This window comes from Amblyomma maculatum, chromosome 2 (genome assembly GCF_055883805.1).
Source record: "Amblyomma maculatum isolate TAMU_Amacu chromosome 2, ASM5588380v1, whole genome shotgun sequence".
Taxonomy (NCBI): Eukaryota; Metazoa; Arthropoda; class Arachnida; order Ixodida; family Ixodidae; genus Amblyomma; species Amblyomma maculatum.
In genome coordinates, this window is record NC_139345.1 from 174,102,243 (window position 1) to 174,126,808 (window position 24,566).

At 45.9% G+C, this 24,566-nt stretch overlaps 1 pseudogene; it reads right to left on the reverse strand.

Moving 5' to 3' along the window:
* Positions 1 to 4,787: 4,787 nt before the first annotated feature.
* Positions 4,788 to 8,086, reverse strand: LOC146200464 (uncharacterized; annotated as a pseudogene).
* Positions 8,087 to 24,566: the final 16,480 nt, after the last annotated feature.

Here is a 24,566-nt window from a genome sequence, read left to right on the forward strand (position 1 = left end):
ACAGCTTAGAAGTCCTCGAAATCGAAGAAATCTGCTCCGACCAACTGCTCCTTCCAGAAAACGCTATTGAGTTGATTCAGGTGGCTGATTTGAAATTAGCAGATGTCACCGTCTCACCAAATCGCCTATTCACACAAGGCATCGAAATTCTAATAAGCGCAGATTATTATTGGACTATTGTGCACGCAGAAGTAAGGAAAGCGCAAGGGGCCTTGGTGCGCTCACGACTTTGGCTCGACCTTGTAAGGGCCGATACCACTGTTTGCTTCGTGTGTGTCGTGTTCCACTATTGCCGTTCTGCGCACCAGCGTCTGTGACATGGACGCCAACATGTCAGACGAACTTCGAGCGTTCTGGGAGCTGGAGAGCCTCGGTATCTCCTCAAGCAGGTGCCCACTTGGAAGCGAGGAGCAGCAGGTTAGAGAACACTTCACTCGTTCTCTGACTGACCATTAGGCGATACGAGGCGAGCCTCCCGCGGAAGGCACTTTAACAAGGGCTAGCCAGCAAAGACGCTGTAGCAAGAAGACGCCTGGCCAGGTTGATGCGGGGTCTGAGGCCCAACAAGAGCAGGCTAATGGTGAATGATGCAGCCATCTGCGACTACCTAGATAAAGGCATTGCTGAAAGGGTTCTAGCCGACGAAATCGAGGGCACATCGTCTCGAGTGTATTATATGCCTCAGTTCAGAGAGCTCTACCCCCAAAGTTCGCATAGTGTTTGATGTATCTTCAAAAGCACAAGGCTGCGTGTCACTTAACAATGCCCTCACCACCGGCCCGAACCTAAACCGCGACCTGCTGCTGCTTATTCTGAATTTTCTATGCCACAAAATTGCATTGACCGCCGACATCGAGAAGGCCTTTCTTCAGATTGGCATCAAAAGTGAGGACCGCGACGCACTGCGATTCCTCTGGTATTCATCTGCGTCATGTGAGAACTCATCAGAGGGTGATACAGAGGTGTGGCGCATGACAAAAGTGCCTTATAACGCCACAAATAGTCCCTTTATGTTGGCTGCCACCATACGAACTCCCCTGTATCATGTCTCTGAGGGCCTCCCTCACTCCGCACAAATCTTCGGCAGCAGTCTGTACGTCGACGATTTGATAACCGGTTTCAGCAACACGGAAGAGGCGATGAGATTTTATGAGCCGGCACTGCAAATAATGAGCTCAACAAGGATGAAACTGCGAAAGTGGAGCTCCAACAACGAACTCCTATTTTACCACGGTTCGATACTGACTGTGTTGGAAATGCCTGCGCTGACAGTGCGACGACGACTTAGCCATGGCAAGAGAGTTGGGGCTCGAGTGGGACAGAGAAAGCGAAAAGCTGAAGTATTCCCTGAAAACGGCGCTGGAGCTTCTTACTGTCAACAGGAACACTAAATGCTTCGTGCTCCAAGCCTCAGCTAGAATCTTCGATTCACTCAGTCTGCTGAGCCCAGTAACGATCACAACAAAAATGTTATTTCAGGAGCTTTTGGTACTTTATTTAGAGTGCGATGAGCCACTGCCGCAAAGTGTGAGTGAGAAATGGGGAAGGTGGATCGATTCAGTGCATCACCTCAAGGATATTTCCATCCCTCGTCGGTATGACAACCAACCAAACAGTATAACAAAGCTTCACATATTCACGGAGGGCAGGCCCCAAGCCCATGGAGCAGTTGCATACCTGAGATGGCAAAGCGATATGAAAACAACTGTTTCCCTCGTAATGGCCAAAATGCATGTGGCACCACTGAAGACGGTAGCCTAACCACGGCTATGAGCTTCTCGGTGCCTTGATAGGCGCTCGGACGGTCTTTTAGCACTTTAGAATCTTTTAGAATATTTAGCACTGATTATTGACGAGGTCACACTATGGACAGATTCTATTATTGCTCTATAGGAAGCTTGCACGAACGCTGTGCATTCTGGGTAGGCCGCCGTACTCCCGTACATGCAGCAGACGACGCAGCTGCATGCAGCAGCTTACATTGCGTAGGGACTGAGTTCGCAGATTTTAAAGCCGATCGAGCTATCACGGGCTCATTACGTGCGTTTAATAAGTGCGCGAAATGTCTGCAACTTCCTCGGGATCGTACGCCGCGACACTGTGCACGAAAGATTGCGTGCGGTTTTAAGAGAACAGTTTGAATAACAGTGTGGAGTGGACCCTTTCACGCTATGCGCGGACGACTGTGCCTTGGATGTAAACTTGTGGCCGTCTGTCGACGTCGCCGATATACGTCAATTTCTTGTTTTAAGGGAAAGTTTTATAACTCGGCAGCAGCTGAAGGTCAGGAAATCGGTTGAGGCACACAAGTATGTAACGAGCGGTTGGGTGCGCCAGCCGCGCGTCAAAGCGGTCACAACCGACACGGTCATTCTTAAAACACAGGTAAGCATTTGAAATGACACTCTGTGGAGATACAATTTCAGTGAGATACTAATTTTGTTGTAACCTCTGCCCAGGTCAACCAATCACAAAGCTTAAAAAATCCTCCAGTGGATTTATGGATTCTTGCTAAAAGCGACGGCGACGTGGTCGCGGCTCATTGTACCTGCATCACCAGAAACGGCGAGACCTGTTCACATGTTGCTGGCCCACTCTTATATACAGTATGGAGTGCGTGCGCGTCAAGAACGCTTATGTACTGATGGCCCAAACACCTGGTTGCTGCCCGCTATTAAAAAGATTGATGCGCGGCCCATATCTGAAATGGACCTGTCTTCTTCGGCAAAGAAAAAACGCCGCCTTGATGCGCAGCTTGCGAGCGTCGGCTGTACGCCAGAACCCTGCACGCGGCCAACGATACCGGCACGGAGTGCCCAAGAATGGGACCGATTTTTCAGTTCGCCTTTCAAAGTGGGCACAGGCCTGCGGTTGCGAGTACAGACCCGCGTTACAGTGACCTTTACGTACCAGCGGTACGTAGCTGCAAGGACGCCGATCTGCGTCAGCTGTACGACCGAACTGCACTACATTTGGCCCATGATCAACCTTTGGACAAATGCAACATAATCTAGACGTGAATGAGAAAGCTGTTTGCAGCATTGAAACCAAAACAAGGACGCAGAATATGAGTACCAGATGGTGCGTGCACAGGGCAGGCTGCATCAGAGGTTCCACCCTTTTTAATGTGTGCCACACAAGGGGGAACAAACCATCACTGAGTCTTAATAAAATGATCTGTTATCCTACTGAAAACAGATTTTTGTCTCCAGCTGTTAGGTGCGGAAGGGAGAATGAAGCTAATGATTTGAAAATACAAGGAACTTATGATTACAAGCCATGAAGATGCAAAATTCAAAGAGGCAGGACTGCTTGTGTCTCGGCAGCATGTTTATCTCGGTGCAACTCCAGATATGCTTGTTGGGTGCCAGTGCAGTGGTCAAGGCCTCATAGAGGTTAAGTGCTCATGGACTGTCAGAAATGGCAAAATAAGTGAGCTCATACAAGACAAACGTTTTGTAACTGAGAGTGAGAATGGACTCAAACTACAGAAGGTCCATCGATACTACCATCAAGTACAAATGCAGACGTTTGTGTGGCAGCGACAGTACTGCGATTTTGTCTCATGGACCAAATCTGAAATCAATGCTGGAAGGATTGCAGCAGACCATGCTTTCTTGGAACCAATTCTTGTGGTTGCTGAAAACTTTCGTAAAGTCTTGCTGCCAGAAGTCGTAGGCCATTGGTTCACGAGAGATGCAGAGAATCGACGCCCAGCTGAAAACCAACTTAGCACAGCATCACATTCAAATGTACAGAAGCAGGAGAGCAGCGGCTAGCACGAACAAATTGTTGATGCTTACAATGACACTGATGAAGCCTTCTGTTCCTGCCAAGGAACCGAAGAAGGCAAAATGATTGCCTGTGATGGGCTCAACTGCCCAATTTTATGGTACCATTTTAAATTTGTAGGCTTGAAGAAAGCACCAAAATCTCACCAGTGGTTTTGTGAGACGTGTAAGTGTGCCTCACAATCACAGGCAATGTAGTGCTCAATCACTGCCGACCTGCTGCTACTTTCATCTAGTCATAAGTGCAAAGAGCCAATTCGCAGCACCTAATGCTAATATCAGTGAGTGAGTTGCCTTCATTTGGTGCAAAGAAACTGACATGAACAGCAGGTAGTGTGGTAATGCCGTTGTAAAGTGATGTGTGCCACAAAATGCTGCTTATGCCCATGCACTTGCGAGTTTGTTGTGAAGTTAAAAAAAAGGATTTTAAAAGTAAATAGCAGCATACGTTCTCTCGTTTTTCTTTTTGACAGCAAATTCTTATGCCATAATTTCACCAGCAAACAATTGCCTTCTTTCATTCTAAAACAGCGCAAAAGAACAGGGACGAGAGAACGAAACGTACAACACGAGCGCTGACTTACAACTGTTGTAAGTCAGCGCTCGTGTTGTACGTTTCGTTCTCTCGTCCCTGTTGTTTTGCGCTGTTTAGAATGTATACATACCAACTCGCCCAGGCTTCCATTTTGGCAAACTATTGCCAGTTGGTTAGAAAATATTTTGGGCCGCAAGAACAGGTGCCAGCCGCAGCGACACAAAGGAGAACACCTGCTTGAGCTACATGCTAGTTGCAGGACAGCAACAGTGTCTGGACTACATTTTTTCGGTGCATAAATGTACTCTCTTGTCCCTGTGTCTGGCTTGTTGCGCAGTGAAATTACTAAACACCTTGATAGTACACACAAGGACAAAATAATTCCACACAAGCATCACAAATTGTGAAACGAAAGTTCCACAGCAACAACACAACACAATGTAGCATCACAACAAATGGCAACAGCAATGCCAGTTTTAATCAAATGGCACAACAGAGTTGGGCAGGTAGGTAAGTGCACAACACACACGTGCAATTTTATCCATTTGGCACTCTCTGTACTTGTTTAACATCAATACATTTACTGGCAGGGTTCGCTTAAGTATAGTAAACTTATTGCGCACCATGGTCAATGACCCTTTCGACATATATGCGTACATTAGCTATCTCTTTCATTTTCTCAACATCCTCACTTTGAAGCTGCTTTTTGCCCTTTGTGAAGGCAGGTATATCTAGAGATGCATGGCACATCCCAACACTTTCAGCAATTAGGAAGGCCCTGTCTGCTAAAACATCACCATATTCTAGGAGGTTAAGCACCCTACATTCTTCAGTGAATGTTTTGTCACTTGCTCGACCGCAGAATGCTTTAGAAAGAAATGATAAAGTTCCCTGTGGACTGATTCCAAGCAGACATTTCACAGTGTTTCTATGTTTGTAATTTGAGTAAGTATCTGCCCGATACAGATAGAAACTGGGCCGGTCAATGGCGGCTTCAAAACAGTCGAGGATAACCGTCACATTTAAGCCAAAACTTTCGACAAATGCAACAGGCATAGATTTCATCACCTGTTCCTTGTCCGGCCAGCAAACAAAGGATCCGATTCGGTCTAAGTACAAGTCTAACCACTTCTCACAAATTCTAGATGCTGCCGACAGCGAAACACCAAAAAGATAGGCTAGATCTTGGTACTTGCATCCCAGCCTCATTCTCATCAGGAAAAGCATCATCTCCTGGAACTGGTTTAAGTAATGCTGACCCGAGCGGGAAATGTTACCTTTCACTAGCTAGAGTAAGGAGAAAAGCATCAGAAATTTGTGGATTCCGGTGTAGAAGGCCACTCTATCATCGCACCCTTGCAATGCTTCTTCAGAGAAACTTGTGCTACGTGCCGCCTCCTTTAATACCTTCCGCTGCTCCTCCAGCGCAGAAGCTTGGTCCTCCAACTCCTTGATGTCACAGTCATGTCAGTTTGGCAGGCTGCATCTGTATGGTTCCAAAAAAACAAGTAAATTAGGTTACTTGTGGATGTTTTTTTTTTTGCGCGCAAAAATGGATACCCTTTTTTTAAGAACATTGGCATAAGCATACGGTCGGATATTAACCTGCCGGTTGCGATTCTTCGACGTGCAAGGGCACGTCTTCACATAGCGTTGGCTCGTCCGCGTTCATTGTAGACGGACAAAGGGGACAAACGCTGAGGTTAAGCGCAATCTACCAACTGAAGTTTTATTTCTTGGAAAAGGAAAAAGGAAACCCAAGAGCGCGACGTAACCTCAGCGTTTGTCCAGTTCATTGTAGACTCGTTGCGGGCAGGCCACCCATGAACCCCTCCTGTAAGAGGCATTACAGTGCTTAAATGATGGCAAAACAATTGTAAAGTGAGAAAACAAATATAACTTCGAATTTCTTACAAGCAATGTTGAATTCCCGTTGTGGATTTGGGGGATTAACATCATACCTCAGGTGCAACGATGTGACCCAGTCCTAATTGCAGTCATCGAAAAGGTTAGACGGCTGACCTGCAAAATGAACATGTGAAGCTCGAATGGTGAGCTCCTGCAGCAATTCTATGCACAACATTTGAGGGGCACGCATAAGCACAAAGCAACCGCGGAGCCGCGTCCGACCAAACTAAAAGACGCGCGGCTGCGAGCAAGTTAAATTGACCAGCGCGACGCACGGGCTACCGTACATCAGTAACCGTTTGCGTACCTGACAAGAAATGATGTGCACACACTTGACGTTTGTCCGGACTTGTACCGTCTGTTGATGCGTGTGAGCCATTCTCGCCGGCGACGTTCCAAGAGCTCCTTCGTCTTGTCGCATTCCTACAGGCGTACCTTTGGTACCTTGAAAAACCCACAGCCGTATTGTCCGGACTTCATCTTTTGCACTTTAGTCTGCGTTCGGCTGTTACAGCCCACTACCGCACAGCAAACCATCGCTTTGGCGCTGTTTGTGCTGCCCGCTCAACGTTCGACTGCACTGTACAGGGAAATGGTGGACCACCCAAGAATACCCAGAATGCATAGCGCTTTCGGTGTTCGTACAAGCTTCCTATATTTAGTGAAGAGATCAGCCGTTCTGTGGAAGCCTTTTGTAGCCAACACAGTCGGGAAGATCCAAGAGAAAACAACTCCAAGCGACTGGAGACACTGCCCAGGGATCAGCAACCCAGAAGACATCCTAACTCGGGGAATATCTCCGGACGCGCTCAAGAGGTGCGACAAATGGTGGAAAAGGCCCAATGGCTTGAAGTGTCTCCAACAAACTGGCCTAACATAATGGCTAATATTTCGACTGAGAGAGCCGACGATGAAAGGAAGATTAAAAAGCTAGCGGTCAGCCATGTTGCAGAACAAGCCCCTCTGCCGGTGATAGAAATTACGCTCTTCAGCAATCTGAATCGCCTACAGTGAGTCACAACTTGAATGCGACGATTTGTTCACAACTGTGATCGGAAAGAGGATCGACTTGAGGGCCCGCTCAGCACACCTGAAAACGAACGTGCACAGAAATGTTTGCTCCAGGAGGGGTTTCCTGGGCGAGATAGAAGAACGCGATCCTGCATGATCTGTTTACAGGTGGCACTACAGTAAGGCAGCCAATTCAACTTTTGCACCCATTGGAAGCCAGAAATTATTGAACTAGAACTCAGTCGACGGGGAGGATGTTTAATATTCCGGGTGCCGCCTCCGCTACTGCGGTCTTCACGGCACGACATCTGGGCCACCCCACTGACTCCGGAGCAGGGACGTATACGGACTGGAATCGCCCATTCTTACTCAGGGGTACAGCTGTGTTCGCGTGTGATGTATTGTGCTGTCGGTGAGCAGAGCGCGGGAGGAGCGCTCCCTTCAAGGAGAAGACAGATTCTCAGCGTCTCCGGAGTAGTGCGGTTTTGTTTTAGACGCTGTCCGGCCAGTGTACATGTTAGTGCAGTTTGGACAATTTAAAGTCATGTTGTTGTTGTTTTAAAAGTTCTCCCTAACGTCATTGAATAACGAACAAACACATTCAGCCGTTTTAGCGGAGGTTGTCCATGTTTCTTCTAACCATATGGAGCAAGCATCAATCCCGGCTAGGAACAATTTCCCTCTTTCTTCCACGAAATCCTAATGTACACGCTTCCATGAGTTTTGACAGTTGCCAGGAGACCAAAGGAACAGGCTGTGCAGAGGAAAGAACAGATTGGCATATCTGACAATTCCACTCACATTGCTCGAGGGCATAATCAGTGTCAGGTCCACTCACCATGGATCTTGCTACTGCTTTAATTCTCGTTTCATGCACGGATGCTGTTCACGCAACACATCCAGCACCAAATTCCGAAGCGACTCGGGAGCATACATAGCAAAATGACTTTTGAAAAGAATGAAATTACATTACTAATCACTTGGCCTAAAATAGCAGAAATGTAATTAAAGTACGTTAATAATTACTTATCCAGAAAGGAATGAAATCAAATTACTATTGCTCTTGTTGAGCAACTCAATTACTTTAAGATTACTTTGTAATTTTCATCTATGCAAACACTGAATAAAGAGAGTAAACAAAACAACTCTCCAGACGAGACTCACATTTTTTCGTTTTCCTGCCAAACTCTATCCAAGACAAATATTCCCTCCCTCTTTCCTAGCTCACGCGACATTATCAAAATAAGGAAACAGCAAGAAAACAACAAAAACAGAATCATGGTCGAACGTCTCTGGCCCAGAGCTGTCTCCGCCGTTTGAAGTCCTCGAAGAAGATAGGCTATTTACTGCTTCCGTGGTCCCAAGTACTGACCTCAGCACTTTGCGCTCAGAAATACGCCATGAACCCTTCCGCTTGCATCTCCCCTCCCCCCCCTCACCCTTTCGCGTTCCGCGGTGACGAGTGTAACTAGGCCCCATTGGGGACATGCCGACGCCACAGGGAGTGCCAGTGCGCGCTCCCAACTAGTTTTGAGCTCCGACCGTCTTGCACCATCTGTCCTTTCGGCAACCTTTTGACGCCTTACCTCCTACTGCTTAGGGAATGGTTGCACCTATACCCACAGGATAGCCGCACTAAGTGGCCCGGCTATACAAGACACACGAGGTCTCAGACACAAAGTTCTGTGTCTTCCTTCTCATTCCTGTCTCCTTCCTGCTTTCTCTGTTCTGCCATTTTGCCGATCGATTACGCTCGCCCAGGCTTGCCGCACATCGTTCCTGCTTTTGTGACACTCTACATCAACACCATCATCATCATCATCTGTCTCAATATACCCACTGCAGGGCGAAGGCCTCTCTCATATTCCTCCGATAAACCCGGTCCTGTGCTAGCTGCATCCACTTGACCCCTGCGAACTTCTTAACCTCATCTGACCATCTAACTTTTCGACGCCCCCTGCTAAGCTTTCATTCCCTTGGAATCCAGTTTGTTACCCTAAGCGATCACCGGTTATCCTTTCTTCGCACTACATGCCCTGCCCATGCCCATTTTTTCCCTTGATTTCCACTTGAATGTCAGTGACGTGAGTTATTTGTCTGACCCAATCTGCACGTTTTCTATCTCTTAACGTTATTCCTACCATTTTTTCTTCATAGCCCTCTGCGAAGTAGAACCCTTTTTGTTAGCCTCCACGTTTCAGCTCCACAGGTAAGTACAGGTAAGATGCAACTGTTGTATACTTTCCTCTTGAGCGATACCGGCAAGCTGCTAGTCATAATTTGGGAGAGCTTGCCAAGTGCGCTCCATCCCTATTTTATTCTCCTTGTTATTTCTATTTCATGATCCGGACCTGCGGTTACTACCTTTCCTAAGTAGACATATTCGCCTACTACTTCCAGTGCTTCGCTACCTAACGTAAACTGCATGGTGCTCCTTCTCTGGGCTATTGAACATTACTTTAGTCTTCTGCATATTAATTTTCAAGCCTACCTTTCTACTTTCCCTGTCTAGGTCATCAATCATTCTTTGCCATGCATCCCCTGAGTTACTTAGAAAGGCAATGTCATCAGCAAATCGCAGATTACTGAGGTATTCCCCATCTATTCTTATCCCCAACTGCTCCCATTCCAAGTCTCTGAATACTTCTAAGCAAGCTGTGAATAGTACTGGGGAGATCGTGTCTCCTTGCCTAACACCTATATTTACAGGAATTTTCTTACTTCTTTATGTAGAACTTTGGTTGCCGTGCACCGTCTCTCTCTCTCTCCCTCTCTCTCTATATATATATATATATATATATATAGAACTTTCACGTACGCCTCATCTACACCCTAATTTCGCAATGCCTGCATGACCGCCGAGGTTTCTACTGAGTCAAATGCTTTTTAGTAATCAACGAATGCGACGTTTAAGGGCTGGTTGTATTCCGAACATTTTTTACCACCTGGTTGATGGTTGATGGAAGTCCTTGGTATCCCCTTTCTTATGAATTAGGATCATGTTGCGTTCTTCCATGGTTCCGGTACCCTCGATGACACCATGCAGGCGCTGCGTATACAGAGTGGCGAGTTTTTCTAGCGCGATATCCTCCCCGTCCTTCTATAGTTACCTGATCTTCTCCAGCTGCTTTCCCCCTTTTTCATAGTTTCTAGTGTTTTCTTAACTTCTTCCTTTGTCACTGGAGGAACGTCTGACTGCATTTCCCTACCGCCAATCTCATTGTTGTCCCGACTTCTTTGGCTACTGTAGAGATCAGTATAGAACTCCTCGGCTACTTTGACTATCTTGTCCATATTCGTGATGACATTGCCCGCCTTGTCTCTAAGCGCATACCTCTGATTTTTTCCTATGCCCAATTTCTTCTTCATCGTTTTAACGCTTCCCCGTTCAGAGATCAAATCGCAGCATTAAAAACGGTTTTAACTCATCGGACGCAGTTCTCGACCAGCCATGCCATATCATGTCCCGAACCGCGCTCAACAGTTTATCTCGCCCAGTTTCGCGTTCCATATCCTTTGCTATCACTGGCAAATTCAGAGACAAAAAATAATATTTCATCACATTGGTCCCCCTGTCGTATAGTGGCAAGCGAGACAATGCGTCCACACGACTGATAGCAGGTCCCAGCTTATGGTTTATCTGGCAGTAATGGTTAGCCCAAAATGCAAAGCAAAGATGCACTCTTGCAGTGTCTAACGCGGTGTCCAGCTTTTTTGGATGAAAAGGAATTGTTACTGGCTAATGGTCAGTCAACACGTTAAACACTGGTCCGTACAAGTACTCGTGAATTTTCGTCACAGCAAACACAATACTTAAGACTTGATTTTCTATTTTTGCATACTTCCTAGACAAGCTATGGGTTTTCCACGTCCGTTTTCGACGTGCGACAATACTGCGCCGAGTCCGAACTCGGAGACATCACATGTGACTTGAATTTTTTTTTTCGCATCGTAAAGCTGCAAGACACTTTTATCCGACATGCTTTCGCATATTGTGAAAGCCTGCTCACACTGATGCGACTAGAGCCATTTGCTTTGTTTGCGGAGCAAGTCTTGAAGTGGTTCCAGGACCGTTGCGAAATTTGGCAAAAATTTAGTGTAGAAATCTCTCATGCTCAAAAGGCCTTCAACCGGGTTACATTGGTCAGCTGAGGTGCAGTTTTAAGGCCCACTACCTTTTTCGGCGTCTTATCAATTTCATATCCTAAATGGGTTATGCGCTGCTGAGAGAACGCATTTTCTCATTCGCACGTACACTGTGTTCGCTCAGACGCTGTAGGGCCTGCTCCACTCTTTCGTAACCGTGCCTGTATTTCTCGCCAGTGATGACTACGTCATCCAAGTAGCAGGCCGTATCCGGCATACCATGCAGTATTTGGTCGATGACAGCTTAGAAAACTGCCGATGCACAAGATATGCCATACGGCAAGCGACGAAACCTAAAAAGATCCACGTGCGTTTTGATAGCAGTTCTTGAGCTTGCTCATTCACCTCCAACTGCAGGTACGCCTTTGACAGGTCAAGAACGGAAAACGCTGTTCCGCGTTGCAAGTTGGCAAAAATATCTTCGGGCAGCGGTAAGGAATAGGTCTCAGCCTTAATTACTGTGTTTACAGTGACCCTGTAACCGCCACAAAGGCGCCGCTCTTTGCGGTTAATCTGAGGACTATGAGCAGGTGTGTTACCCAACTACTGTGCCTGACCCGATACACGACTCCAGCTTTCTGTAAATTCGCCACGTCCTGCTCGACTTGCTCGGGTAAAGCGTGCGGGAACCGAGCGCCTGGCAACCGAGCGCTACTATCAGCGCGGATGATCCATCTAGCCTATATAGTCTGCCGCCGCACAATGCCAGCTGGGGCATGCCACCGCTACAAGCAAGGTCTCAAAGATGCCTATTTTGCTACAGGTTAGTTACCTTCCGAACGCCAAATGCTTTCGGCGTCATGACCCTTTCTTACTTCTGGTGTCGTGCCCCCTCGACATCCTTGACAGTTTGCGGAATCTTTGTTCTTTCTGTGCCAATGCACGTCTGGTTTTGCTTTTACTTGCTTTGTCTGGTGGCATTGAGTTGAACCCTGGACAACCAACCCTTGAATTCATATCAGAGGCCATTGCACGAATGTAGCTCTCACAAAAGACTATGCTAAACGAGCTAGCTTTGATACGTTCAACACAAAAAAAATATTGAATCCCTTGTCCGCCATCTTTCCTGCCACGTTGACATACTAGAAAAAAAAGTCGAAGCTTGCAAGTTTGCAGACCAACCTGCTTCTGACACTGTCATTGAAAAGATGACCCCCGAAGTTAAAGTTCTCGCAGGAAAATGCGATGATTCCAAAACCCGTCTTCGTCGCAACAATCTGCTTTTTTTGGAATCCCTGATCCCAGTGACGAGACGTGGGCAAAGTCGGAATCGGAAGTCGTGTCTTTCTGCGCCGAACACCTAGAATTGTAGAAACAGAACGCAGATATTGAGCGCGCCCACCGCCTTGGCCCCTTCTGCGAAGATAGAAAACGTCCTATTATTGTTAAACTATCCAGCTTTAAAACCAAGTCACACATTCTATCTACCGGATTTAAGCTAAAGGAAACCACATTTTCAGTTCGGAAAGGTTATTTAGCGCGTGTACGTACAGCTCGAGCTCAAACATTCATATGGCCTTGATAACAACTTAAATGTTAAGATACGTTTCGATAACTTGGTAATGGGGAAAATGCAGTACACCTACGATGCCGAGTCAGATTCTACCACGAGATGAAATCAAAGCGTTCACGGAATTATTCAAGGCCTACTCAATCTACATCTCATCAGCCGATACAACAACCCGTCCGGGTAGCTGCGCATCACGAAATATCAGTTGTTCTCACAAGCATCCGTAGCTACTTACCCAAAAGGGAATACGTCTAAGCCGTCCTCGAAGATAACCTCACTGATATTGCTGTTTTTACGGAAACATGGCTAAACCCTGGTATCTCATCCGAAGAGCTGCTGAATAACATGTCATTCACAATACACAGGCGTGACAGGTTGCGACGCAAAGGCGGTAGTATCCTAGTTTTCGTCAATCGAGCCCTGCCTTCAATTACCATTGATATCAAAAGTTATGAAATTTTCGCCGTAAACATAACCCTTCCTGGAAGCTCTATCATACTTATCGCTTATCGAGCCCCTGATTGTGATCTTTCCTTCGCCAAGGAACTGTACTCTGTACTTCTCAACTTAAACAGCCTCTTTTCCAGAGCAAATTTCATACTTGGTGGCGATTTCAGTTTGTCACCCTGACATAGTTTGGATAATTTAACCATCGATCTTGCACTGTTGTTTAACCTCATCCAGACAGTCAACATGCCAACTAGAATCAGCAACACGTTTGAAATGCTTTTTTTTTTAAATCCAAATATGGTTCACTCAATGTCTTCTTAAAACGGTCTCAGCGATCACAACCTAATGTTGTTTATTGTAGCAGTGCCGCAGCCGCTTCGCTACCCTTCCCCTAAAGTCATCCGTGATTATAATAGGGCAGACTTCCCTTTCATAAACGCCGAACTGGGCAACTTCTTTCACACTTTTCAACAGCTCGCTTCTTCAGAAACAGTCAACCAAAACTGATTTGTATTCAAGCAGAAACTTTTGACAATAATTTAAACCCATGTCCCAGTAATTTCCATTTGTGGTGATGCAGGTAAGCCTTGGCTAAATAGTAGCCTAAAGGAGCTTTCACGTGAGAAAAAACGCCTTTTTCGCTTTGCTAAGCAATTAACTGAGCCGTCAGGTAGAAAAAATATTTCACGTGTCTCAAAGATTATACAAGACTACTGAAGCAGTCCAAAAAGAAGTTTTGGAATATACTTTCTCCGGTTAGTCATCATACGCAAAAGATATCACTTTCTAACTCTAATGGTTCGCATTTCTGCCAGGCGAATGACCCGATCTAATGAATTTGTACGTTTCTTCAGTTTTTACGAAGATCCAGAAGTAAACACATATTCCCAACTTTCATGGTACCAGTTTTTCACAGATGCTACCTATCGCAGTCGCTGCGAAAGCTTATCGACAAGCTGAAATTATCAAGTAGCCCTGGGCCCGATAGCATTTCTGCCAAAGTGCTTAAAGCAACGAAAGTCCCAGCCAACCGTATATTACAGATAATATTTGTCCAGTCCCTCGCTCAAAGCGTGCTTTCGTCAGACTAAAATTAGCAAAGTTGTTCCGGTATTAAAAGTTATAATAAGTCCGATCCATCAAATTATCGCCCGATATCCTTAACATGCATCGTCTGCAAACTAATGGAACACATCATTTATTTTCAAGTTACCCAACACCTTGATAACAACGCACTTTTCGCTAATCAACACGGTTTCCGCTCTGGCTTTTATTGTGAATCGCAGCTGTTTGCATATGTTTAAATTCACCGCTGATCTTCATTTAAACCTTGATTCATTTTTTTTCAATCTGATGTTATATTCTTAGACTTTTCAAAGGCTTTTGATCGTGTTCCTCATTTGCGACTCATCTGTAAACTTTCTTCTCTCAGCCTGCAGACCCATTACTCTTATCTTGCATTAAATGCTTCCTCACTAACCGCTTTCAGTTCACCGTCAAAGCAGGACATCCTTCAACCTCAGCCAAGGTTCTTTCTAGCATTCCACAAGGCTCAGCTCATGGCTTGCTTCTTTTTCTCCATCTATATTAACGACCTCCCCTCTGGCGTTATAAGAGGTGTATCATCAATACACCTCTTCGCAGGTGACTGTGTCCTATACAGCGGAGTGTCATCTCATACAGACCAGAACATGCTTCAGGATGACTTAACTTTAATAGAGGACTGGTGTAATAAATGGCTGGTGCATCCCAATACTTTAAAATGCAAGTTTATGCAAGTTTTGCGCAAACGCTCTAACATCACACACGTCTACACAATAAACTCAGTCAATATTTCACAAGTACTGAAGTATCGTTACCTCGGTGTATTAATATCTAGCAATTTAAATTTGTCTGGCCATATAATTAAACTAGTTGCTGAGAGCTCTAAGACACTGGGCTTTATTAGAAGAACATTATCCTTGCCGCCCTCCCTCCCCCCGTCCGTCAGCGAAGTGGCATATGAAACCTTCATACCAACCAAACTTGAATACGCATGCGCAATCTGGTGCCCACATCAGATTTACCTCACCAATTCTTTGGAATCAGTGCAGAACCACGCCGCTCGTTTCTTCAAAGTACGAGTACAAAATCAATATCAGCAGTATAAAATCGTCACTGGATCTTTTCCTCTTTGTCTACCGCCGCAAGATATCCCATCCCGCCTAAGCCTCTTCCACAAAATATTTTATCATTTCACGCATCTGAACCAATCTCTTCAACCACCAGCACGTTCATCTCTACGTTTGTTCAATTGCGTAAGTGTGCAGCGCCTGCGTGAATCACCATCTGCTTTTAATAGATCATTTTTGCCAACAGCAATACAGGAATGGAATGAATTGGCAGATCCTACTGTCATAGAAAGTGACCCTGTCAGATTCAAAGAACGGTTACTGTCTGGCTTAAAACATTAAATTTGTCTAACATTTGTTTTGCCATCTATAGTTTGATTAATTCCCTTGCTCTCCTTGATTGCAATTTTTGGTTACTCTCATTGTATGTTTATATATATATATATATATATATATATATATATATATATATATATATATATATCCGTTTTACTAGGTTTTTTGTTGTCATATAAACATCTTTGACTTTCCTCATGTATTGTTTCATAATGTACCGTCTTTGCCAAATGTTACCAGGCTTCGGGGTTTCCTCCTTAGCCCTGTAGTTAAGCGTTTATAGGACATGCAAAATTATTTATCACCTGTGCGTAAAGAAAGCCCCTCACTCGTATATGTAAAAACCATTTTTTGCCTTTTGGAACCGATCAGTATCCAAGCACGGCTGAGAAGCAAACCCGGCAGCCTGGATACTTTTGGCAAAGACGGTACGTTGCCTCCCCCCCCTTATGTAGTACCCTGTAAAGAGTCCTTAAGGGTTCAATAAATGATGATGATGATGTTGATGAAATGGTCTTTCTTTAGCGAATATCTGACGCTCATTTTCTTTCAAGACAATGCTAGCTTTGAAGCCTTGGATAACACCGAAACCCGAGTCAAACACATGGCGATATTTGTTTGACAGGCGTGTCACTTTCCACTGCCTGCACAGTCATTATCTCCTCCAGTCGATGTTAATTTTAGCTACCAATCTCGAACAAACAAAGTGGACATTCTCGCACCCTCCGTTTCTCTTGCAATAACTATAGGCAACTCGAAACATTGATTTTGATACTGCACTTTGGAGTCCATAACTCCAGCAACAGGCAGAGCAGTGCTGTTGTATGTGACCACTTTCACGTTAGGTTGTCTTAAACAGGCATTAGGAAAGTGTTTCGCCCACTTTCTTTCCGACATAATTGATAGAGCTGCACCTGTGTCTATTTCCAGTTGAATTGCTTTGCCATTTATCGTACCCGCAATGACAATGGCACGAGTGCCAGCCTTCTGGTTAGTGTGACACAAAGTCAGCTGCTCATTACTGGTATCACCCGACTCTACAGAGTGAACTACTTTAGTTGTGCACATTTTAAGGCGATAGTCTTAATGGCTCATAGTCGCAGATCGTGTCCCCCCTGCCGTCCGTTCATAACGCTTTCGTTACGTAGGAGGCGGTAGCTGGCAGCTGACACGGCCGAGCACTAACTTTAAGTAGGGCTTCCTGACATTACCGTTGGCAGGAGCTGCAAACTCAGTCCTCTCCTTTCATATAGAGGGTGATATGATGTTCATTAAGTCTGGTGTTATTTTTGTTAAAAAGCTTGGATGACTCAAAACCACTAAGGACGACATGTTTACTATCGTTTTGAAGATGATTGATGCCAACCTAAAATTAAGCTGTAGCGACAATGGCAGTATGTTCGGTGGGCGTTAATCATTGAAAACGGATGCGCGGTAAGGGCTAAAGGTAAGTATGCGGAGTGCTTGATTTTGAAGGTGGCGAACACAACAAAAGGTGAGTGTTGTATGTGTTACCCCATGATGATATGCAATACGAAAGGTGGCTATGTATGAAGGAGAAATACAACATGCGAAGTGTAGGTAGTTCAAAGTAATGTCGGGCTTTAATTATTACGTGAATGCCGAAGGCTGCTTGAGATTTAATGAATTTCGTATGCTGATGAAACTTTAGTTGATTATCTAGGACGACACTAAGAAATATAGTAGATTCTGACGGTAAATTGTGTCCGTGCCTAAATGTACCTGAAGAGCAGGAACTGCCTCTTTATTGCGTGAGTGAAAAATCATAAAGGTGGTCTTTTTGGATTAATTAGTAGATGGTTATTTTGGCACCAAAGGTGAATACTCATAAGGTCAGCATTCAAATTGTCGGTTAGTACAGAAACATCGCTAGCGTGAGAAACAACGGTAGTGTCGTCAGCGTAAAGAATTGAACTAGAGTAGTTGAGGCATTTTGGCAAGTCATTAATATAGATAAGGAAGAGAAGAGGGCCTAAAATGGATCCCTGTGGAACACCGTGGTTAATTAGCTTAGGGTCAGAAAATGTCACTGAATTCAACAACTTGAAGTCTGTCAGTGAGATAGCTACGTATTAGTTTAAGCGCAGGACCAGAAACGCCAAGGCATTCTAATTAGAAGGTAAGTATTTCCTTAAGCCGTGACGTCACGGGTGAGTTGACTGGAAGCTGCCATTCGCTGCGGCGACTGCAGCCATGACGTCACGGATACACTTCCGGTAGCTGCGAAAGTCGTCTGCTCGTGCGCTGCTCGAACTCTGTGCGGGCTGTTGTTACACAGCTCGCCGCCCTTATCTGTTAGGCGGCCATTGCCAATCAAAATAACGGCTTGAGGGGCTAGTTGGTGCTGCATAATATTCAGAAATGTGGCGCAACAAACACAAACACAAGAGAAGAGACACAACACACGCGCACACTACAAACTGTAATCAGGATCTGAAACCACAACCTCTTCACCACTCCTCTTCTTCTACACTCAAGTACATCTTCCTCTTCTTTGCCAAGGGGATATTGGCACTTTCTTCCTCGCAGAGCATAAACATCGTCCAAGCATGGCAGTCACCAATTCTACATTGTCTTTTCTCCACACCTCTGGTTTGCCCAGAAACTCATACCACACTGGACAGTCACAAAGTTCACCACATAGTCACATAGTCACACACTAATAACCACCACCACACGTGTACAGTAGGACATGTCCGTCTACAAAACATCATTTCTGAAGTCCCTATAAATTGAAAAACTTTAACCTAACAACGTCTACGAAGCCACGGAGTCCATGTACTTGAGGAAAAAGATTCTTTAAACTACCATGGCCACAATACGTGAGAGGTGTCCAAGAATAACAGCTTTAGGCCAAGAATAACAGCTTGAGGCCCGATAATAATCTCGTTCTTTGCGTTACTCAAGAGGATTGCTCAATAAAAGTAAATTCTTTTCTATTTAAACTCAACGAAGCTTCACTAATACATCTGTCTTCTTTCTTCTGTATCCAGTACACCTCTAAACTTTCGCGCGCCATCTTATCCCGACTCTTCCCTAAAATGTTTAACCTGCTAAACAACGGCTCACACTTGCACTTCTGACAGTGCAGGGATAAATTTGACCCCTTGCCATTTTCTATGGACTTCTCGCGTTCCCACATTCTATCATTGATACATCTTCCAGTTTTCCCTATATATACTTTATCGCACGTCAGTGGAATCTCATAAATCACTCCCACCCGACATTTAATAAAACTCTTTACATGCTTCTTATCGCATTGTCCTTTGTTTCTCCTCCCTATTAATGCACATAACCCACCCAGTTTTTTGGGGGGCAGAAAACACAACTAGCACCTCAAACCTATCTGCCACCTTTTTCAGGCAGTGTCCAACTCTATGTATATAAGGGATCACTTGTGGTCGTTTTTTTCTCAACATATCTGCCGTTCTTTTTTCCCTTTCATTTTCTGAAGCAGATACTCTGCTACCCCGCAAATAATCATAACCGGAAAACCAGCCACCTCAAGCCTTTGTAATTGATTATTGAAGCTTTCATCTGCCATATGTACACATCATTTTAACAAGGCCGACTCCAAACAAAGGGAAGCTATCCCTCTTTTAACAGTCTTCGAATGGGCTGAACCATACGGAAGTAGCTCTTTTTTAGCTGTGGGAAAATACTTCCAACACATTTCCCCATCACAAATTTTCATATTTAAATCAAGAAACTGCAATTTGTTGTCCACCGTTAGCTCATGAGCAAACGTAAGTCCTTTTCCTTGTATCTTAAAAATAGAAAGAACACTTTCCACACTTTTAATCACTGCAGAGCCTTTATCCACAATGACTAAGAAATCATCAACGTATATAAATATTTTAAAACCTGAACCATTAAGGGATGTATAAATTGCTCTGTCAACAGAAGATAAAAAGATGTTACATAGAACTGGGGCAACGCATGACCCTATACAAATGCCCCTTCTCTGCACATACATATCGGACCCAAACGACCCAACAGTGGACTTAAGGTAATACTCGAGCAGTGCTAGAAAATTGTCAACATTGACACCAGAAGAGTTCTGAAAGTCTATAGTGTCATTACTTTCAATGCATTCCTGCACCGATTCAAACATTTCTAAGTGCGGCACCGAATAGAACAAATCCTCTACATCAATAGCAAAAAAGTACCCAAGACTGGTTTGATCTTTTAAAAAATTGATCACTTCAAAAGAATTCTTAGTAGCAAAGGGATCATGAACCTCCAAAACTTTTAAATGTTTAAGAAGATACCGGCTGATCTGCTGCTGCCACGTATGACGTTCACTCACAATACATCTGAAAGGCGAGTCCGGTTTATGAGCCTTAACAGTGAAAAACACATCCAAACAAGCCTTCTTGCAATCACTGATCTCCTTTGCCAGCCTGGTTAGCTGCATATCATTACATAACGCAATAGCTTTTTTTCTGCAAACTTTCTTCTTCATTTTAACGAAATTTTTCTCAATTGCAATTGTCGCCTTCTCTTCAAAGACTCCAGCCGGTATCACAGCAAAACCCCCTTCTTTGTCCCTTTGAAGTAATCGAAGATTATTCCTTTCAAAAAACTTCGCCATTTCTGGATGGGCTTGATGGTATCCTGAGGACGTCTTGGAAGAAGGACCTGGTACCAAAGGAATGTACTGCAGAAGTGGTGAAGTTCATCAATACGTTGAGCAAACGTCACTTTTATCAAACCCACCTGCCAAACCATAGCACGTGACCATCGATGGCCAGCGGCATCATATTGAATTAGATGTGCTACCCACGTGTGGTCATCGGCGTCCGCCCTAATCTCTTGCCGCGAGCCTCTCATCCCTCTTGTGGACTGCGATATATCACCAACTTCTGACTGTTCACCATCACGTGTGTTCACAGCAGTTGATATCGTTCTGTCCCCTGGACGCTAGCAGGTGATCATTGTGGCATTGGACTATGCTCTCCAGGGCGACGCTTGAGTTATGCCCGCTCCACGGTGATTGAGTGAGTGAACTTTATTAACTGCTCGGGGATCTTTTTCTTCGCCTCTTCAACCGAGGCTGACGAGCGGCTGGCGCCCCCAGTCCAGGGCACCACTGGCTTTTGCCAGTTTGCGAGCTCTTGTGACCAGGTAGAGCTGAGCCTCCGGGTCAGAGCTGGCCAGCAAAGCCTCCCACTGTCTTTCATTTGGGTTTTCAATTTTTTGTAGTTGATGTGAGCTGCATTCCCATGTTATGTGGTACAGGGTAGGGGTCTCCCCGCACCACGGGCACTCGTCTCTGAATGTCGTGAGATGCATCATGTGTAATATGTGTAAATTAATGAAGGTGCCCGTCTGTAGCCGCCTCAGATCTATGGCCTCCTCGTTGCTGAGCTTTTTATGCGGCTCCGGATATACTTTCCGCAAGCCTCTGTAGTGTTGTAGTATTGTGGTGTAGTCAGGGTCAAGCGGAATCAGGTCCTCTGTCGCGAGACTGTTGGGCGCACGGTAGGTTGCATGTCCTCGTGCTACCCTGTCTGCGTACAAATTCCCCGTGATCCCTGCATGCCCCGGAATCCACACTAGTGTTTGAGTGTATTGTTTTGTTGGCTCGCTTGTGGAAGAAAGGATTTGGTGCGCTACCTTAGATAATTTACCCCGTTGAAAATTTCTGCATGCGGATTGAGAGTCTGACAGTATCGTCAGACTCTCTCCCGTTTCTTTTCCTTGCCTAATGGCCAGTGCGATAGCCACTTCCTCTGCTTCCGTGACTCTACAGTTTTGGATCGAGGCGCTAACTACCTCCCGGCATTCGCAGTCTGTGACCGTGGCTATCGCCCTCTTTGCGTTGGTTTCGTATAAGGATGCGTCGGTGAACCTTGACGTGTCTTGTTGGCCGAATGTATTTTCCTAATACTCTGCCATTGCCTGCCTTCTTCCCGGGTGTAGGCAGGGGTCCATGTTTCTTGGTATGGGCCGAACTCGGTACCAATTTCTGACTTCCCGCGATACCTCTCTTGTCTTGTTATAAGCCTGTAGGTGTGTGCTATATCCCAGTCTTTCCAACCCCCGCCTTCCCGTCCTTGTTTGTAGAAGTCTGTTTAGCTGTGACTTGATTTGGGCTTCTGCTAATTCTTGTATTGTATTGTGCAGACCCAGAGCTGCTAGCTTGTGGTTCGGCGTGTTCTTGGGGAGCTTGAGTGCGGTCTTGATAGCCATTTTGATGATGGCGTCCGCTCTGTCTTCCTCTCCTTTGGTCATATTGAAGTAGGGTAGAGCATACGCTACTCTGCTAATAACGAGGCTCCGGACAAGTTTGAGTGTGTCGGGCTCCTTCATCCCCATCTTTTTGCTGGTCACCCGTGCTATCATTCGGGCGACCTGCTGGGTCGAGGTCTTGAGCAGATTAAGTGTGTGTTGACACCTTTGATTCGATTGGAGCCACATCCCCAGGATCCTCACGGTTGTCTTTTCGGGTACTGTCTCCCCTTGCAGCCGGATCTCGAGCTTGTGGCCTTGATCTGTGGGAGCAGAGCGGTTGCCCTTCCCTCGCCAGAATCTGATCAGTTCTGATTTTCTTGATGAGCACTCCAAGCCCCTCTCCTTTAGATATTCTTCGATGACAGATGCTGCTTCTTGCAATTTCGCTTCCTTATCCCCGAGTGACCCTGTGGTCGTCCAGATGGTGACGTCATCAGCATACATAGCGTGCTGTATGCCCTCCACCTTCTCAAGGCGCCTGACCAGGCCAATCATTACCACGTTGAACAGCGTGGGCGAAATGACTGCTCCTTGAGGTGTCCCTTTGTTGGGCGGGGAGAAGATCTCTGTTTCTATATTGCCAATCTTGATTTCGGCCGTCCGGTTACTCAGAAAGCTCCTAATGTACTCGTAGACTCTGGTTCCACAATTCGTGTCTGCAGACCATCTAAGATCGCCTTGTGACTAACATTATCAAATGCACCTTTAATGTCCACTGCCAAAACTACGTGTTCTGCCGAGCGTGGGATACCTGTCAAGACGTCTTCTTTGATCTGCAGGAGAACGTCCTGGGCTGATAGCTTTTCTCTGAAGCCAAACATGGCGTCCGGCATCTGAGCGCTATCCTCTAAGTAATTTTTCAGTCTATTATTGACAACCCTCTCGAAAATCTTTCCCAGGCACGAAGTTAAAGGTCCCCAGAAAGGGTTCACAAAGAAGGGTAAACAACGCCATAACACTGATAGTTATTGAACCACCCATCATTCTCCCGCAAAAATTTTCGATCTAGCTTCTGCAACAGCAGAGATATCGGCGATTAAAAATGACCCTTCCAAGTTTCCCTCTCAACTCGTACGCCGAAGGGAACCATAAAAAAAAAAACAAAGAATACAAGCAAGTTCAAAGCTCCGCCCAGACATACGTCACTTCGACGAACTTCCGGTTGCCGCGCGCTCGCTCGCTGGCGTACTCGCGCCAACCCGTCCTCGCTCGCACACGCCTGAGGATTTCGCCAGTTCGCGCAGCGACGGTTAGTGTAACCGCGAACCCGTGGTTATCCTATGTTACACGGCGGACCAAACCATGGTTGCACCACTATCCGCGTTTACGGCAAACCGAGCTTGACGACCTCGGTTTGCGTCGTTAACCGAGGTTATGACGGCGTCTGTTGACGGAAGCTACTCGTCGGCGCCCGAGTGCGCGAAACGTACGAGCGGGTCTGCTTCACAAAGTTATTCATTTGCCCACTGTATCACGTTTAAAGATCGATGTATAGATTATGGTGACGCCCGACGTCTTCGACTACGGCCGACAGCACAGCGACTGCGTACTGAAGCCTTGTCGTGCCTACAGTATCGTTTGAACGGCTTGTTGCTGAGCAGAACGCCAAAAAATACGCGGCCTTAGCTATGAAAGTACACGAGTTTGCAACGCTTGCAGCACGGGATGCCGCGAGCAGGCTGAGGTACGTTACACAATTACCGCGGGGGTGGAACGTGCGAGCGCGGCGAACGCCGGCGCCGTGCGTGACCGTCCCTAGTCGTCGCTAGGCCTATTGTTTCGCTTCGAAGCCGCGGCGGTCGACGCTTTGGAACATGATCAACGCTGTCGTAAATCGTCTACTTATGAAACTGCCTTATAGTGATTCCTATCCTGCCATAGTAAAATAATTATAGGATTAACTCTGCCGACGCATTAATCGCAGAGCTAGTACGAGCAGATCGGATCAGCCGAAATGCACCAGCGGCAGCTGGCTTGAGCAGAAACTAGCTTGTATCACGGCTATCGCTCTTACCAGCAATTTGCTGCTGGTCAGCGATCCTCACGAGGGATTCATACTTGATATTCGGCTCAATATTCCAGACGCCAACAAATTTTAGCACGCTTTATTTCGGACATCGGTGCTAACGATCCGCCGTGTCGTTCGCGAACGGTATGCGGGAGGAGGGGCCACAGCGGCGATGTTTACGGCGGTCAAGGAGGTGCTGCCATCGTGCGGTGCTTGACCGTACTGTTGACGCCTCGTCGGACGACACTCCAATACTCCTGAAACCACATTATATAAATAAGATATTTGTAAATGCAGCTTTGTTCTGCTGATCCCTGCGTCGCTTCGGTTGCACTTAAAGGGCAATGGCCACCTAACCGATAAGGGCGGCGAGCTGTAACAGCCCGCACAGAGTTCGAGCAGCGCACGAGCAGACGACTTTCGCAGCTACCGGAAGTGTGTTCGTGACGTCATGGTTGCAGTGACCGCAGCGAATGGGAGGTTCTAGCAAGCCTTGCCAGTC